General features: G+C 58.2%; 1 pseudogene across 1 annotated transcript in view; it reads right to left on the bottom strand.

The window, feature by feature from the left end:
- LOC309621967 (thimet oligopeptidase-like) overlaps window positions 1–15,995 on the bottom strand; it is a 56,132-nt pseudogene extending 40,137 nt beyond the window's left edge. Inside the window, exon 1 of the transcript in view lies at window positions 15,951–15,995. The product of the transcript in view is annotated as a thimet oligopeptidase-like (transcript). The remainder of the gene's footprint in view (window positions 1–15,950) is intronic.
- Window positions 15,996–16,681: the final 686 nt, after the last annotated feature.

Below are 16,681 nucleotides of genomic sequence, written 5' to 3' on the forward strand. Positions count from 1 at the left end.
AGCTATACATATACATATATCCCCTCTTTTTTGGATTTCCTTCCCATTTAGGTCACCACAGAGCATTGAGTAGAGTTCCCTGTGCTATACAGTAGGTTCTCATTAGCCTGGAAGGGCGACGCTGCACTCTCCCCTCCGTTGCCAGGCAGGCTGTGCTTCTGTTACTGCAGCCCAAGGCCCCGAGAGCCTGCTCTGGTTCCTTAGGGGCCCCTGGGAGGGGTGTTTGTCACAGGTCTCTCCGCAAGCCCAGTTCTCTCGACCGTGACTGTCCTCGATTGCGGCGTCTGCTACACGGCCTGGGTCAAAGAGCCTAAAAGTGCGGGGATTGGGACCCAACCTGGTAGGAAGAACTTGAGTCCCGTGATCCCCCTAAGCCCCTGTAACCCTGCGGTGGGCGTGGGTCCCCCTCAAGTCACGCTGCCTCCCACACCCACAGCTTCCTTCTGTCTTTGGCTGAGTCCCCTCTGGTTCCTCAAATGGCCACCAGGTGGGAGCAGAGACCTGCGGTGAGGCTGGGACTGAGGCCTCCTTGAAGATGGGCTAGGAGGGCTCCAGGCAGGGCTGGGGGCCTCTCTCACTGGGGGTCTGGGCTTGCCGGGTGGCTGGGAGCTGGGTGCGTGCCTGGGGGTGCAGGCCTCTTTTGGGGTGAGTGTGCTGTGACTGCGTGGGGTGTAGATGGGCACACCTGTGTGCAGAGGCCTCTGCAGCTGTTGGGTGCGTGTGCCCTTGAGCATGCCCGTGTGCAAGCATGCAGGGGGTACCTGTGTGTGACTGTGGGGCCTGGGTCTGCAGAATCCTCCCTGTTCCCCTGCAGGCCTGAGAAGGCTGACGATTGGGATAGCCTGGCCCTTGAACTTTATGTTTCCAAAGCGGCAGGTGGCTCCGAGGCTCGGACCTCAGGACCCCCTGCCCGCTGCGTTCCCTTAGGCTGTGTCCAGCCAGTGTGGCGGCTTGTCCTACTTTGCCAGGTTTGGGGTCCTGCTGAGCCTTTTTTATTTATTTATTTATTTTAACATCTTTATTGGAGTATACTTGCTTTACAATGGTGTGTTAGTTTCTGCTGTGTAACAAAGTGAATCAGTTATACATATACGTATGTTCCCATATCTCTTCCCTCTTGCATCTCCCTCCCTCCCACCCTCCCTATCCCACCCCTCTAGGTGGTCACAAAGCACCAAGCTGATCTCCCTGTGCTCTGCGGCTGCTTCCCACTAGCTCTCTATTTGACGTTTGATAGTGTATATATGTCCATGCCACTCTCTCACTTTGTCACATCTTACCCTTCCCCCTCCCCATATCCTCAGGTCCATTCTCTAGTAGGTCTGTGAGCCTTTTGATTTGTGTCAGGATGGGGACTCATTGCTGTTCCTGGGGGCCTCGGGGTAGGAAAGGCCAACAGTGCACTGGGGGTGCTCCTTAGCCCCAGGCTGGGGGTTCGGGGAGGGGGAGGGCCGCCACACCGGAGTTTGTGCCCCTGGTCCTGCCAAGCCACTGGGAGGGTGGATGCTAGCCCACTTGTCACCCGCTTAGCATCCTGGGCTTCCAAGGTCCTCCTCCAGCCAGGCCCGTTTCCCTGCTCCCTTTGGTGCCTTTCTACTGCCCTCACTACCTCCACCGCCCTCTTCCGTTCTCCCTGAAAACCACGCTAAGCAGACATTTGTCAAGGTCACAGTGACCTCCATGCTGCCAAGCCCAGTGGACAATTCTCCGGCCTCCTCTGACTTGACCCTCAGCAGCACTTCAGGGGCTGGTCCTTCCCTCCTCCTGCCATCACTCCCTTCCGCAGCTCAGGAATTCCGCTCTCCTGGTTTTCCTTCTGTCCCGCTGGCCCTCCCTCTCAGCCTCCTTTGCTGGTCCCTGATCTCTCCAAGTCTGGGTGCCCCATCCCTACACCTCTTCTGTCTCCCTCTTTAAACGCCCACTTCCTTGGTGATCTCATCCAAGCTCATGGCTTTCAAATGACTCCCGTTGAGTATAATTTAATTAGTTGGTTTTTTATCATCTGTCTTCTCCCAAAGGAAAGCAAGCTCTACAGGCAGGGCTTTTTTTGTCTTAAGTCAGGTTTATTAAGGTATAATTTACATACAGTTAATGTCACCCTTTTTAGTGTTCACTTCTGTAAGTTTTTGACAAACACGTATAGTTGTGAAACTGTCTCTGCCATCAATTACAGGACAGTTCCCATCACCCCCAAAAGTTCTCCATACCCTTGTGGTCATCCCCTCCCCCATGTCCCGCCCTGGGCAGCCACTAATCTGTTCTTTTGTCCCTTTTCCCTAGTTGTGCCTTTTCTGAAAAGTCATATAAATGGGATTGTACTGCGTGTAACCTTTGGAATCGGCTTCTTCCACTTATCACAATGCACAGCGCATTTGAGATTCACCCATATTGTTGCAGCTGTGAGCCGTTAGTTCTTTTATTCTATTGTATTTTATTGCACAGCTTTGTTTATCTGTTCGGAGGGGGACCAGTTGTCCTGGTTTCCGTGGGAGGGAATGGTTTTTCTGGGACATGGGACTTTCAGTGCTAAAACCAGGGTGGTTGGTTATCTTAGTTCTTTAGTTGAGGGACATTTGGGTTGTTTCTAGGTTGTTGATGATTTTGAATACCTACTCAATATAACCAGTGACAGAGGGTTTTTTGGTGAACACAAATGTCCATTTCTCTTGGGTAAATACCTAGGAGTGGGGTTGCTCAGTTGGATGACGAGTGTACGTATCACTGTAAAAGAGGCTGCCAAGCTGTTCTCCAGAGTGGCTGTATTGTGTAGCATTGTGGGAGAATTCCACTTGCTCTGCATCTTAACCAGAACTTGGTAGTGTGTCAAAAAAAATTAAAAACCGGTTTTTTAGCCATCTTAATAGGTGTATAATGATATCTCCTCACGGTTGGCAGAGATTTCCTTTATTCGCCTTGAGTAGTGTTGTGCCCCCAGTGCCTGGGTTAGTGCCTGCTATGTAGTAGACACTCAATGAATTTTTTTTTTTTTACTGAGTGAATGAATGTATGGATGGATGAATGAATGAAGTCAAAGGGGCTTCCGGTATCTAAATCTGTTATAGCAAATACATAGCACACGTACCGCCAATTCCCCCATGCCCCATTCTGTTTCCATGGCAGACGTCACTCATCAATTGAGCCATTTTATCCACCTGCTTCATTTCAGACAGGTACGATCCAGTCCTTTGTGTAGCAAGTGAGATGAGCCCCATGAGCTAATGCAGCTTTAGTTCAAGCCTCTCATTGGCTGAAGAAGAGACCAGGCTCAGAGCAGGGTCCAAGGCTGCCCAAGGACTCACAGCGAGCCAGTGGCAGGACTAGATCTCCAGGCTGGGCTCTCCCCAGAAAAATGCACGACGTCTCTGACAAGGCTGGAGTAGGATGGGAGGCATGGACGTGGATCTGGGCCTGAGGCCGGGTTGGAGCATTGTGGAGTGCTCCCTGGGCCCCGGCTGGGTGGGAAGGCTGATGCCGGCGCTCTTCCTGCAGGTGCCCAGGAGCTGCTGGGATGGCCTACCCGCCCACGTTGGCTCCCTGGCCCAGCGGGCGTACTGGGCTCTGCTGAGCCAGCAGAGGGACCAGAGCATCGTGGCCCTGGGCCAGAGCGGTGCTGGCAAGACCACCTGCTGCGAGCAGGTCCTGGAGCACCTGGTGGGGATGGCAGGCAGTGTGGATGGCAGGGTCTCAGGTACAGTGGTCTCCAGGTGACGTGCAGCTGGGACGTGGTGGGGGCGGTGGCGTGGGGGAAGGGAAGGGAGAGTCAGAGGGGGTGCTGGGCGGCTCTTTCTTATATCTGCTCAGCTAGCGTTCACTGAGCACCTGTGTGCAGACCCTGTGCTGGCTTCTGGGCAGGGCCACCCCTAGTCTGTTGGGTACTTTTGTGTGAATTAGAAACAGGTACTCCTTGCCTAAGACACTCACTGCCACATGTGGAACCGTCGTCACGCATTGACATTGTTAGAACCAAACACTTGACCACCACGTTCTGGGCCATCATCCTAATAAGTATACAGGCCTATGGCTATCTGATATAAATGCTGTGCCCTTAGGTGTGGTGTCCTTGTGCAGCGCACAGCCCACTGGACTGTGCAGAGGACCCGATAAGTAAAAACAAAGACAAGGAGGCACTGACAGCCGGAAGGGAGACTCAGCTGCACATCTGTGCCAGACTCCAGTGCTCTGCACCGCTTGCTGGCCGAGCTGGGGAGGGGAGAGGCGGAGGGAGCACAGAGAAGGGGCCGGGGGGCTTCCTTGAGGAAATGATGTTTGAGCTGGGCATTAAAGAAAGAGTTTCAACATTGTAAATCAACTATACTTCAATAAAAAATAGTGTCAGTTGGTGATAATAATTACAATATTGATGGGGATCGTGGTAAATGCTTGCTGAGGACTTACGCGCCAGGCTCTATTCCAAGCAGGTTAACTTATTTATTATTTAAAACATCCCTATAAGGTAGACATTATTATTATTTGAATTTTATAGATGAGGCCATTAAAACGCAGGGAGGTTAACCAGCTTGCCGAAGGCCACACAGCTCATACATCCTAGCACCGAGATTCAAACACAGACAGTTTGGCTCCAGAGCTGTTACCCCTGGGCCAGTGTTCTCAATGTATTGTTGCCCCTCTGAGGAGCCTTTTTAGTTGTTCTTTCTCCTAATCGTCTCCCACCATGAAAAGTTAATGCCATAGATTCACCATATATTTGTTTATGCAGTGTGTGTGTATGTGTGTATATATATACAGACACACACAGACGTGTGTGTGTGTGTGTGTATCTGTGCTCTATTCTATACATAAGAAAGGAAAACTGCCCCCATCCTCAAGAATCAGTTTCTGCCCTCTTGGGGGCAGTATTCCCCCTGCTGAGAATATATGGCCCAGGCAGTATTGCTTTTCTAATAATAACAAACAATACTAACACCACCACATTTGGAGCATGTTCTGAGCACTTTACATTATTAAAGCTTTTAGTCTTTGTGGCAACCACATGAGGTAAGTAAGTACTATTATTACCCCCATCTTATAGATGGGGTATCTGAGGCACAGGGGGGTTAATTTATTCGCTCCAAATCAGGTGACTAACAACGGGGAGAGGCCATATTCAAGCTTGTTTAACCATTGTACTATCCTGCTTCTCCACTGGGCTTATTCCAATGCTTTATTGATCACCTGTTCTGCACCTGGCCCAGGTTAGAGCCCTGTGAGGAGCTGGGGATACAGCAAGGAGAGGCCCTCCCAGAATGTAGATCTGCTGAAAGTGTGTGTTGGGGGAGTGGGAGTCAGGCTAGGCTGTATCCAGGTGCCTAGCACATAGTGGGTGCTTGTTAAATAGTTATGTTAAAAAGCTTGGGACTGCTGGGCTTTTTGAGCTGGCTGTGATGGGCGTTCCCCGACAGCAGGTCCAAGAATGTTAATGCTCTGCCCTCCTCCTAGACTCCACCAGGCCCAGGAGGCCCTAGGGCAGCCCTTGTCACTCAGATCGTACCAATCCTAGGTGTGTGTATCTCCCCTTCTGGGCTCACTCTTGCTCACCCCGCGCCCCTGCTTGCAGCACAGGGCCAGCCCAGCAGCGGAAGAGGTGTGGCTTAGAGCTGAGTTGGGGGAGTGGAGGGGCCCCTGCTGGGGCCTGGGGCCAGAATGGGGTCCTGTGAGAGGTGGGGGTGGCAGCACCCGGGCCACGGGTGATGCCCTGTCTGTGCCCCACCAGTGGAGAAGATTCGAGCCACCTTCACTGTCCTCCGGGCCTTTGGCTCCGTGTTCACCGGCCACAGCCGCCGTGCCACCCGGTGCTCCATGGTGATGTCACTGGACTTGAACGCCACAGGCCGAGTCACGGCCGCCCAGCTCCAGGTGAGGCCTCTGGGTGGGAGGGAGAGGGGGCTCTTTGGGGCTGCAGTAGCCTCAGCCCCACTCAGCAGGGCCCACGCCTCCAGCTGGGACCCTGGAATGTGTCTAAATGGTCATCGCTCCCCAGGCCAAGGCCAACTCCTCCCCACCTCACTCAGTGCCCAGACATCTCCTCCTGGAGCAGGCCAGCTCGTCTGTGCCTCGGAGTATCACAGGGATGAAATATTCATGAGTAGATACATAATTCAGCCGCTCATTAGCTGGGTCTTAAAAGCGTAAGCTGAAATTAAACAGGCGCTCGCTGGCCTTCTGCGGCAGCCCGTGTGTGACAGGCACATGGCCTGTTTGTTCCTCTCTCTGAAATCACCTGGCTCCTCCCCTTCCCCCCCCCCCCCCGCCCCCACCAACATTCTGTTTGAACAGAAAACAGGATTAGGTTATTAGAAGGGTTGTTTGTATGTGGAGCTAGGAGAATACCCAGACTCGCTGGTGCACGATAAATCCCTTTCTGTCCCGGCCCTGAAAGTCTACCGTGCATCACCATGTGGGTCAAGTTATTAAGGGCTTCGGTTGCATAAGAGTGTGTTGGAGGGCGGCTCTGGGTTAATTGTTAGTACCCTTGGATTCCTTCATCGGAATGAGCCCGTTGCATTCGTTGATTGCCTGCGTGGACTCTGAATCAGTGAGACAAAGGCCTGGCACGTTTTGATTTGGAGGCGTCCAGCCAAGTTGGGGCCTGAGGTGCTGCCTCGAAGAGTGGGCCTGGGGGTTGGTGGGGGTGTGCGGGCAGCCTAGCGGGGCCTCGTGCTGACCGGCGCCTGTCCTCTCCCCTGGCAGACGATGCTGTTGGAGAAGAGCCACGTGGCCCCGCAGCTGGAAGGGGAAGGCAGTTTCGAGGTTTTCTCCCAGATGCTATCCGGATTGGACCTGGCTCTCAGGTGAGCGACTGGGCTGAGCAGGGACAGCCGAGGGCAGTGAGACAAAGGGCCTCCGCTCTCCAGGGCCCCAGCCCTGCCTCTGCCCAGAGGTGAGAGGCAGTGGAGCCCAGTGGTTAGGAATCTGGCCTCTGATTCTTGCTGCCTGGTACTGCTCCTGGGCTGGGTGAACCTGGCCAGGTGTCACCTGCTCTGAACCTCCGTTTCTTCCTCTGTAAAGTGGAAATAGTACCTTGACTGCTGACCTTACAGGATTAAGTGAGATAATTCACATATGGCTCTTTATACACGCTGGGGGGTGGTGGTGGGTGTCTGCTGTGACGGTGACATTTTGGTACAGGTTCTGACAGCAGCGTGGGAGGTGGGCAAGGAACAGCAGACCCCAAATCTTCCAGAAGCTCCTAAACTCTGTGAGAGCCTTGGGTGCACCTGAGGTAGCTCAGGGCGAGGAGGCACCAGGTGGAACAGCAGAGAAGCCACAAGACTCATCTGGGAGGGCCTTCTGGGGGAGGTGGCCCAGGGAGTCATCTCTGCCCCTCGCTGACTCCTGGGAATTCTTGGACATGTGGCTCCCTGTCTCTGAGCCTTGGTTTCCTCATCTGTTGAACGAATGAGTAAGGTTCTATCTAGTGAAGCTCCAGGGAGTGCTCACCCCAGGCGAGGGGTGATAATTTTCAATTTGCCTCTGCGTCCCCCATCATTTGTCTCCTGCCTTCCACCCCCGTCTGAAGGGCAGGCCCAACCTGTCCTGAGCCTCCTGGCTAAGGCCAGAGGGGCACCTTACCCTTTGGAGAGAGGGCAGATTAGGGAGGAAACTCCCAGTTTTCAGAGCAGGGTAACTGAGGAGTAAGGAAGCTTCTGGAAGGCCTTCACTTAAGAAGGGCCCATTGAGGGCAGCAAGTGAGGAATATTCGGGAGGCAGGGCCAGGGCCTGAGGCAGACCCCGGGGCCACCTGGGGCACTCTGTGGAGCCCCGTGCCATGATGCCCACCTGCCCTGCCAGGCCACTGGTGTGGGTGGGTCCTCCCTTACTTCTGGTCCCTTCTCTGTTTCCAGGACAGAACTGTACCTGCACCAGCTGGCAGACAGCAGCTCCTTCGGCATGGGCGTGTGGCCTAAGGTAAAGAGGAGGTCCTTCTGGGTGTGAGTGGGTGTCTGTGTCCCCATGGCCAAGATGGGCGGGTCCCCTGTGTGGCTCGTCCCTCTGCCACTGGGGTGAGTAGTTGGCAAGGGCTGGTCACGTGGGGGAGGCAGGGTTGCCTTTATGGGGCCTGGGCTTGTCAGGGAAATGAGTCTTGTGCTAATAAAGGGAACCAGGAGGTGGTTTGTGTAGAGGTAAGGGCGCGGTCTCCGGGACAGGCTGTCTGGGTTCAAACCCCGGCTCTGACACTTACTGGATATGAGACCTCAGGCATGGACCCTAGCCTCTCTGAATGTCTGTGTCCTCTTCGGTAAAATAACAACAGAACGGGCGGGCAGGCTGAAGGGAGGACAGAGCGTGGCACGGCCTGCCCGCCTGGGCCACGGGGAGAAGGTCGGGGCGCCGCCCGCGCCCTCGTTCCGCTGCCTGGCGTCCTTTGTGGAGGCAGGGCTCCCAAGGAGCTCAAAGGCCAGGGAAGGACACACGGGACGGTCCAGAGCCACCCTACCGCTCCAGTGGTGCAGCACCCTCTCTGAATTCCTACTGCCACCAAAACACATCCCTAAGGCCTTTGGGAAGAATTGCTAGGACCCAGGAAGGCGGCCCCTTGCTGTGGTCCAGACTTCAGCAGCTGCCGATGACCAGAGGGAGCCAGCCGGCCGGCCGTGAGCAGGAGGACAGGACACGGGGACAGGGACAGCCACAGCCGGGCTTCCCGCAGCTGTGCCCACCGCCAGAACCAGCTCCAGCCAGTCACAGCCCCCGAGATGCCAAACAGTGACGGGCGAGAGGCCGGCAGGAAACTGACACCCCCTCACTGGAGAGCCTGCCCGGTCGGGGTGCGGGGCACCATCCCCGTCTGAACTCACCCCACAGCTCAGCCGTCTCCCAGTGACCCAGACGCGTCCCCACGGCCCCAGGGCTGATCCCCGACCAAGGTCAGAACTCCCCCCAGTGTGACGGCCCCCATGCCACTCCTGTGGTGGAAGGGACGGCAGGCAGAGACCAGGAGTAGAGTCTTTTTTATTAATGGCTGCGTTTTCAAAGAACCGTTTTGTTACCAGGAAAGCTCCCCAGGAAGGGATTGCATTAGTGCAACAAGGGGGAGCCTTGATGCCAGGCTTTCCAGACACTTCCAGGTGGAGACTTTTGGCCTAGGCTGGCCGCCGGGGACTCGGGGGCTGGGAGGACACACGGCCCCTCCCCCGCCCCGACGGGGCGCTAAGGCACCCGGCCCGCCCGGGGGGGCAAAACCCCGTGCCGTCAGCAGGCCGGCGGCTTGCAGCCCTCAACCTGCAGCCCTTTGCTCAGGAGGAAGGCGTCCTGCATGGGGTCACAACCCAGGAAGAGCTTCACCATGCCCTTGGCATCCTCGGAGCCCCCTGGCCTCAGAATGCAGCTTCTGTAGTCCATGGCAACCTGAGGAGAGGGGGCGGGGCTGCAGGAGGGTGGAGCACCCCCTTCACAGAGGGTGTGGGTGTGGCCACCTCTGCTGTGACTCAACAAAGGGCAGGGGAGCAGGGGGTTCTGGGCAGGGCCCTCAGAGCCTGGCAGGCCCAGGCGGGCGGCACAAGCATCTAGGCCCAGGCCAAGGACCTCCGTGTTGGTCTGCACGGCAGGCCGGCCTCTCACCTTGCCACTCAGGACGCCCTCCTGCTTGAAACGAGTGTGTGGACCGTGTCCGCGGAGTACACCTCGCTGCACAGGTAGCCATAGGACTGGGCGTCGTAGCTTCCTGCCAGGTGGCCGAAAGTCGCAGGCAGGTGGGTCCCTGGGAAACACGCGGAGAGGTTCCTGCCCGGCCCCCTGGCCGCTCCGTGCCCCTTCCCCAGAGCCCAGAGCTTGGGGCCTCAAAGCAGCCCTGTCTGAGTCCCCTGCCACTAGAGGGAGTATTGGCCCAACACTTCTAGAAAACGGGGACCTTGCTGGCAACTCAGTGGAGGGACACAATTCAATCTTTGCCGACTTTCTGCTGAAGCTCACGAGGGTTCACCCCTAAGCCTCTTACAGGGACAGCTGCCCGAGGCTCCGAGGGATGAGTCAGGGCTCGCCCTCCAGCACGGGGAGAGCGCGGGTTAAAGCGCTCACGAGGGAGTGAACTGCGTCTCCGCACCGACACGCACGGGCAAACCTCGTCGATGCGTTCCGTCCGGGGTATGAAGCCCTCTCCTGCCTCTTCCAGGCTCTCCAGAAAGCACGTGCAGATAGGCCCAGCCCACCCTCGGACTCCGCGCGCCACAGCTGGAGGGACCAGCCCAGGAACCCAGGCAGGAAGAGGCCAGAGGTCAGCGGGCCTCGACCAGAGCCCGTCAGTCGGTCCCCCTTCACACACCACCAGAGGATCCTCTTGAACTGGGCAGTAGCCGCCAACCGACCGCTAAGGTGGGCCCGGCGTGTGCTTGGCTACCTGGCGTGGCTGGGACCCTGAGGATCTCCTGGCAGAGGCGGGCATTGTCCTAGGCCAGGTCCGAGGGCGTCTGCATGTGCAGGGCCTGGTCCACCTTGGCCAGGACGATCTGGCGCAGGTTGAAGAGGCCTGGAGGGCGGGAGGAAGGAGACGGGGGCGCTGGCACTGTGTCCAGGCCGTGCTTTCCAGCCGGGCGGTCCGGGAGCCCCTTTCCTTTCCCTCGGCCCGGCCGCACGGGGGTTGGCCAGCCGGGACTTGATGAGCTTGTCCAGCAGCTCCTGGGGGACGGCGCTGCCCGTGCCCCGCCGAGACTGGCAGCAGCGCCAGGGCTTCACAGGGCGCGGCGCTCCCGGCCCCAGAGCCTACCCTCTGGTTCTCATCCCCGGCTGTCACCAGAGTCGCAGGCAATGTGCCCTTCTTTTCGTTTGTCTTTTTTCCGGCCCGCAGCCACGCAAAGCTGTGAAGCCCTGCCACTCGCTGCCACGTGGATGCACCCTGAGAACACGATGCTCAGCGAGAGAAGTCAGACACAGAAGGACACACAGGGTGTGACCCCACTGAGGGGAAACGTCCAGAACAGGTAGATCCACAGAGTCAGAGTGGGTTCCTGGTTGTCAGGGACAGGGGAGGGGAGGGAATGATAACTAAGGGCGTGAGGGACCTTTTTGGGGTGAGGGAAATGTTCCAGAACAGGGCAGTAGTGACGGCTGCACAGCTCAGTAAAGTGTCCCCACGCGCTCCGGTTGCAGTCTGTGAGAGCATCGCTCTCAGGACGAAGGGCTGACTGCAGGAAGACTGAACGAGCACTGGGTCCTGGGCCCAGACGCTCAGCTGGGGACCCCCCCATTGGGAAGTCACTGGGACTTGCTGAGCCTCCACCGAGACTTGCAGCAGCCCCAGGACCTCACAGGGCGTGGTGCTCCCGGCCCCAGAGCCTAACCTCTGGTTCTCATCACTGCCTGTCACCAGCCTTGCATGCAACGTTCCTTTCTTCTATTTTGTCTTTTTTAAAGGCAACTCTTGAATACCTGTATTTAACATGCAGGGAACCAGTCCTGACTCCTTGATCTGGGACTTCCAGCCTCCAGAGTCTCGAGGACATCCACTTCCGTTGTTTACGCGCCCAGTGCGTGGGGTTTGATGATGGAAACTGACACCGAGAGCGTCTCCTCGTGCGGGGTGACATCAGCGGAAGAATCCCGTGGCGAGGGCCTGCCTGAGGACCACGGGAGAGCCCGGGCCCTCCCCGCCCCCTGCCTTCAGCCCCTCGCCCGCACCCTCCTGGGAGCGGAGCTGGTGCATCGCTTGCCAGAACTCATGGAAGTAGGTCTCCAGCTCATCATGCTGGAACAGGGAGGGCGGGTTGGGCGTAGGCTTGGTGAAGTTGGCCACCATGGCCGCGATGGCAATCTGGCACCTCCCGTCCTGCTGCAGGCAGCCCGGCTGCAGGCCAAAGCAGGCCATGTGCCCGGACTTCCCTTCCCTGGGGAGGGACGCGGGTGAGGCCCCGCTACCACAGAGGAGCCCCGGCCCACGGCCGACAGGTTCCCCCACGCATGCACCGAGGGTAGAGGTCCAGGTAGAACTTGCTGATGGATGACCTTGCCCGAGGCCGCGTCCCGGACCGTGTAGAGCCTCACATCTTCATCTTCGTGACGCATGTTGGCGCCTTCCTCCAGGTCGAAGGTCAGCCCCAGCAGCTCCTGGGAGATGCCCAGCCGCCCGCGCGTGACCACCTGCATGGGGAAGGACTCATTGAGCAGGTACTGGTCCACGTGGTAGCGCGTCTCCTCCCCCTGGTTCATGTAGTAGCGCAGGTCCTAGACGTTGATGGGCCCATCAAAGTGCAGGCCCCGCCTCTGGCACTCAGCCTTCTTTAGCTCCAGGATCAGGGCCGCTCCTGCTCCCCGAGGGGCTTCAGCTTCTGGGCCAGCTCATCTGCGGGCGGAGGGGAGAGGCTCAGCTATGTCCCTGTGGCAGCCGCCCAGCCGCCCCCCACCCCACGCCCCTCGAGGCAGAATGAAGGGTTGGGGAAGGCGACCCCCAAGGGCTGACACAGTGGGGTCTCAGGCAGCACCACGTCCAGTCAAGGTCCACCTGACCCCCGTCCCCACTGGGACTCGGGGAGGCGGGGTTACCTAGGAAAGTGGCCACCACCTGGCTGGTCTTGGCCATGTTCATCTCCAGCACAGAGTCGGCACGCGTGCTGAATCCCAGCAGGCGGGACTTCTGAGCCTGCAGCCTTACCAGCTCCCCGAGGATCGCGCAGTTCTCCTGGAACCCAGAGACAGCCAGCGCTGGGGACCGTGGGCCACGCCCTCCCCACAGGCCCCGGGCCAGGTCTCTGTGGGTGGGAGGGCTCTCAGGCCACTGGCAGGCACAGCCAAACCCCCTCCCTCCTCCTCCTGGCCTGGATTTCTAGACACTTTGGTGCTGTCCTAACATGTGGTCTTTATGAACACAGGTCCTTTTGGAAACAGAAACGGTGTGAACCATGATGAGCTCTAAGGCCAAGGGCAGGAAGAAATGTGACCAGGCTCTCCAGGAGCCACCCAGGGGCCTCCCCGGGCTCAACAATACAAACTTGGCTGCCGTGCAGACAGCAGCTCATCCCCACGGCGCCCGAACACCCAGCCCCTGGACGGCGAGAGACCTGTTGCTGCAGGTGGCCCATGGTTGGCTGGTGAGGCCTGGCCCCAGGCGTACGCCACCTTCTCTGGGGCCACCTCTCTGGGTCTGCGGTGGGGTTCTCCTGGGAGCCCCCAGTCACCACAGGACCAATGTGGCCTGTCTGCAGCCCAAGAAGGTGGGGACACAGGTCTGTCCCCCGTGGACATCACCCGCGAGGCCGAGCAAGCACCAGTGGTGTCTGCGGGGAAGATGAAGGGCTCATGCACAGCCCCCATCTACTGAAGATGCTAAACGGGAGAAGCACAGACTGCAGCCACATGCGGTATGGACCAAACGCAAGTGTCCTTGCAGGAACCGATGTCTGAATGTCGAGGCTGTTCCCGGGCCACAGTGAGAAGGCCCAGGCCCCACGCAAGGCACAGAGAGGGGATGGGGGGAACATCTGCGAATCTGAGCTCATCGGGCATCACCCCAGAAGGAGAGGGAGAGAGCCAGAAGGAGATACGGAGGGAGAGGGAGAGAGAGGGAGGTACAGACGTCTCTCCTTTCCCTGGGGGTTCTCTAGTGCAGCCAAGCCTGAAAACCACTGCATTTCGGGAGATGGGTCCTCGTGGAAAAGTTAAATAGTAGCTCATGGCATTATCGACACATATTAAAATGGCCCCAAATCTTGGGGAGTCAGGGAGGGGAGCTGGCGGCTGCCTCGTAAAGGAGGAGAGATTGGGCGTCAGAGGAGGTGCCTGCCTCCACCACCTCCGCCGCCGCTGCCCCCCCCCCCAGGGCCCCGCAGACTTCATCTCCCAGCTGTGGTCCTGGGCTGGAAGGTAGCGGGGAGGTCAGGCCGTCCCAAGCATCAACGTGGACTTCAGGGCTGATCTGAAAGGCGCCTGGTGTTTGTTGAAGCAGAAAAAAGAGAAAGCAGTGGGCAGAGGATGGGAGGGGGAGGGAGCCCCCATCAGCCCTTCTCCCTGTCTCCCTCTCTGTCTTCGTCTCTGTCTCCCTCCCTCCCTCCCTCCCTCTACCTCCCTGCCTCTCACTCTCCCTCCATCTCTCCCTCTGCCTCTCTCCCTCCCTCTCTCCCTCCCTCTCTCCCTGTCCCTCTTGCCCTGTCCTGTCCCTCTCTCCCTCCCTCCATCCCTGTCTCTCTTTCCCTGTCCCTCTCTCCCTCTCCCTCTGTCCGTCCCCCCTCCCTTTCCCCGTTTCCATCTCCCTCTCTGCCTCCCTCTTTCCCTGTCCCTGTTTCCCTGCTCTGCTCTCCCTCTCCCTCTTTCCCTCTCCCTCTCTCCCTGTCCCCCTTTCCCTGTCCCTGTTTTCCTGTTCCGCTCTTCCTATACCTCTTTCCCTCTCCCTCTCTCCCTCTCGTGCTCCCTCTCCCTCCACCTCCTTCCCTCTCTGGAGAGGGGAGGAGGTGGAGGGAGAGGGACAGGGAGCAGGAGAGGGAGGGGGGAGAGGGAGAGAGGGATAGAGGGAGGGAGGGAAAGACAAAGACATCTTTCCCTCCCTCCCTCTATCCCTCTCTCCCTCCCTCTCTCCCTCCCTCCCTCCCTCTCTCCCTCTTCCTCGCTCCCTCTCCTCCCTCTCCCTCCGTCTCTCCATCTCCCTCACTCCCTCCCAGAGACAGAGAGACGAAGAGGCAGAGACAAGGGAGAGGGAGAGGGAGAGAGAGGGAGAGAGAGGGAGAGACGGAGAGAGGGAGAGAGAGAGAGGTCTATTCCTCCCTTTCCCTCTCTCCTCCTTCTCTCCCTCTCTCCCCCCTCCCTCTCTCCCCCCTCCCTCTCTCCCTCTCCCCCTCTCCCTCGTCTCTCCCTCTCCCTCCATCTCTCCCTCTCTGGGAGGGAGTGAGGGAGAGGGAGAGACAGAGGGAGGGAGAGGGTGAGACAGAGGGAGGGAGAGGGAGAGAGGAAGGGAAAGGGCGAGGGAGGGAGAGGGAAGGAGGGCGACACGTTTCTCCCTCTCCGTCTCCCTCCCCCTCCCTCTCTCCCTCTCCCTCCCTTCCTCTCCCTCTCCCTCTCCTAGAGGGAGGGAGGGAGAGGGAGAGACAGAGGGAGAGGAGAGGGGGAGTCGGAGAAGGAGGTAGGGAGAGGGAGAAGGCGAGAGGGTGCCTGCTTCCCTCTCTGTCTCCCTCCCTCCCTCCCTCCCTCCCTCTCCGTGTCCCTGTCTCCCCCCTCTCCCTCTCCCTCTGTCTCTCCCTCTCTGGGAGGGAGAGAGGGAGAGGGAGAAGGAGGGAAAGTGATGGAGGGAGGGAGAGGGAGAGAGGGTGAGGGAGAGAGGGAGAGAAGGAGGAGAGAGGGAGAGGAAGGGAGGAAGAGAGCTCTCCCTCTCTCCCCCCTCTCTCTCCCCCTCCCTCTCTCCCTCTCCCCCTCTCTCTTGTCTTTGCCTCTCCCTCCGTCTCTCCCTCTCTGAGAGGGAGTGAGGGAGACGGAGAGACTGAGGGAGAGGGAAAGGGAGGAGAGGGAGGGAGGGAGGGAGAGACGTTTCCTCCCTCCCTTTCCTCCCTCTTCTCCCTCTCCCTCTCCCTCTCCGTCTAACTCTCCCGCTCCCTCCATCTCTCCATCTCCCTCACTCCCTCCCAGAGGGAGAGGGGAGGGAGAGAAGGAGAGGGAAAGAGGAGAGGGAAGAGGGAGAGGAAAGAGGCAGAGGAAATAGGCAGAGGGAAGAGGGAGAGAGGGAAGAGGGAGAGAGGGAGAGGGAGAGAGGGAGAGGAAAGAGGGAGAGGGAGGGAGAGGGAGAGAGGGAGGGATAGAGGAAGAGACAGAGAGGGAGAGAGAGGTGGAATGGGAAAGAGGTAGAGGGAGAGCGGAACAGGGAAAGAGGTACAGGGAGAGAGGGAGGCAGAGAGGGAGGAGAGGAAGCAGGGAGAAAAGAGAGAAAGAACACACCGTCTACATTTCTGTCAAATGACACCGGGGATCCTTACACAACCAGGAGAAAGTAACACAGGGAGGCTCTTTCTCAGCTGGAGCTGGAACTGCAGACGGGGCCAAACACCACCAGGCTGGCCACACGCATCCAGCCACCGCTCCAGCCCCATCAGCCGTGAGTCCGGTCACCAGGGCTCTGAGTGTCTGCTCCAGGGAGCTGGGGTTCACCCTCTCACCCGGGAGGCCGGGCCAAGACAGCAGGGCCCCGGGCTGGACACATAGGGGGAAACGCATCCCCACAGGACAGCTTGTGCGAGCAGATTCAGCTACCAGATTCTAGAGGCCCGGGACCACCCTGTGGCCCGTGAAACCCAGGAGCCACGAGAGTCTTGCAACGTGATTCCTGTCCGTTGGACTGTAAAGTTTATGTAGGGAATCTTGGAAACAGTGGTAACAAGGCTGAATTGGAACGAGCTTTAGGCTATTATGGACCACTCTGAAGTGTGTGGGGTGCTAAAAACCCTCCCGGCTTCGCTCTCGTTGAATGTGAAGATCCCCGAGATGCAACCGATGCTGTCCGAGAACTAGATGGGAGAACACTATGTGGCTGCCGAGTAAGAGTGGACCTGTCGAATGGGAAAAGAGAAGTCGAAATCGTGACTGCCTCCTTCTTGGGGTCGTCGCCCTCGAGATGATTATGGGAGGAGGAGTCCTCCACCTCCCACACATCTCCAAGATGGAGAGCCTTCTCCGTCAGCCAGAGCAGGTCCCTTTCTAGATATAGGAGAAGAGAGAGATCCCTGTCCCAAGAGAGAAATCACAAGCCGTCCTGATCTTTCTCTAGGTCTCCTAGCCG

Source organism: Balaenoptera borealis, assembly GCF_965194805.1.
Source record: "Balaenoptera borealis genome assembly, contig: HAP1_SCAFFOLD_1288, whole genome shotgun sequence".
NCBI classification, from domain to species: domain Eukaryota; kingdom Metazoa; phylum Chordata; class Mammalia; order Artiodactyla; family Balaenopteridae; genus Balaenoptera; species Balaenoptera borealis.